Below are 1,874 nucleotides of genomic sequence, written 5' to 3'. Positions count from 1 at the left end.
CAATCTCTCCACCCATCTAGTTCCCAAGTCAGGTTGCCACCGTGCCAGACATACACATCCCAATTCCACAGTGACCCAGTGTGTCCAGTCACCACACACTCTCTTGAACTCAATTAAATCGCCACATGAAAGAACACACAACACAATACCTCTGATCCAATTAATAAGATACAATTTACTCATCCAGACATACAAAGCCCTATACACATTCATCCCTTAAGAATATTCATAATAACCTGTAAAGGTACAGAATGGAATTTTTTTCAATATATAAGTCTTTTATTGTCCCCATAGAGCCCAAATTGTACTTGTGATCAGGATCTTGTTTCTGGAGCTGGGAAACTGAGGTCTCACTCATCAGCCTGCTGCACGGTTCCCTTCTCAGAAACATAGATGCCATCCAAAAACTTTCTGATATCCTTGTTTTTAACGTTGTGGCTCGCTGAATCAGAGCCGCTGAATTTGAAACAAGTTCAATATCATTTCCTTCAAAGATTAACTCATCCTTCTGGGCTTGAGAGACAGAACAAGCAACACCTGTCCTCATCCAAACCCTCTGGATGTATTTTTCACCCAAGAAATTTCGGATTTCAACCAAAGACCCATTCTCCTGAATAACGACGTTGATGGGGAAGTGAGCATACACAGACCTCATCTTGTAACAGAAGCCCAGTGTCACACCCTGGATCATGTTCTGAACGTGACTGCAGATGGTTCTGACAGTGGCCAGTTCCTTCCTATTACCCCACCAATTGTCAACACGGAGTCTTTTCTCTTTCTTTCCAAGAAGACTCAGTTCTACATTGATGTGATTGAAGTCCCTCCGCAGGGTTCCCCTGGGGCCCTCCACAATGGCTGTGCGCCCCTTCAGAGTGATGGCGACATTTTCTGGAATGTCGACAGTCTGATTGCTGAGAACGGTCTTCATTCTCGCAGTAGATGGGGCAAATAGAGCCAGAATGGAATCTTAACGTCTGCCTCCATGTTCTCCTGGCTGCTCTCTCTCCTCCCTCCAGTCTCCTCCTCCTCTCTAAAACTTTTCTCCCACCCGTCCTTCCGTCTCATCCAATGACAGGCCTCATTCTATCCTGTACCTGCCTTCACCTGCATAATGACATCATCCTACATGTCTGTACCAAGCATTTTGTCTCAGTGATGAGAACATGAACCAATATAGCAATCTACAAAGAACAGAATGTTTATTTTTAACAAATGGTTCTAGAGGCCGAGCTCAATGAATATGGTTTCATGATTTGTCACTCCACAAAAGAAGACCCAAGGGCAAGTGAGGAGAAAAGGGAGGACGCAATAGGAGACCAAAACTCCCTTGTATAACAAACCCGCATCCACCATTACAGCATTAGTTGAGTCGAGAGGGTGGAGCTCTGCCTCCCCACCATGCTGCACAAGGGAGTTAGTTTCAACACACGGACTTTGGAGACAGAGTCAACCCACAGCACTAAGTGAATTCCGAAAGTAGATCAGTGTGCTGAATTCTCGTCCCTCTGTTGAATTATGTAGGAATTATAGGAACAAGCAGTTGTCACCGTCTCTTAGGCCATATGAGACAGTAAAAGTAAAATACCTAAAAGAGGCCAAGAAATTATCACGTTAACCTCAAAAGTCACTTGAGAGATAATCCCAGTGGATTAGCACCGCAGCGTTTAGACAGGACCATCCCCCCATCACCACCACTTCATTCCACCCTTGCCATGTATCTGGAGCTAGAGAGACAGCTCAGTGGTTAAGGACACTGGCTGCTCTTCCAGAAGTTCTAGGTTCAATTCCCAGCATCCACATGGTTGTTTGCAACCATCTGGAACTCCAGTTCCAGGGGATCCAATACCCTTTTCTGGATTCCTCCAGCATCAGGC

The 1,874-nt window shown here is 45.3% G+C and overlaps 1 pseudogene; it reads right to left on the bottom strand.

Annotated features, from left to right (window-relative positions):
* Nucleotides 1-350: 350 nt before the first annotated feature.
* LOC116914823 lies at nt 351-928 on the bottom strand (annotated as a pseudogene).
* Nucleotides 929-1,874: the final 946 nt, after the last annotated feature.

Source organism: Rattus rattus, chromosome 13, assembly GCF_011064425.1.
Source record: "Rattus rattus isolate New Zealand chromosome 13, Rrattus_CSIRO_v1, whole genome shotgun sequence".
Lineage (NCBI taxonomy): Eukaryota > Metazoa > Chordata > Mammalia > Rodentia > Muridae > Rattus > Rattus rattus.
This window is presented reverse-complemented; position numbering and strand designations above follow the sequence as displayed.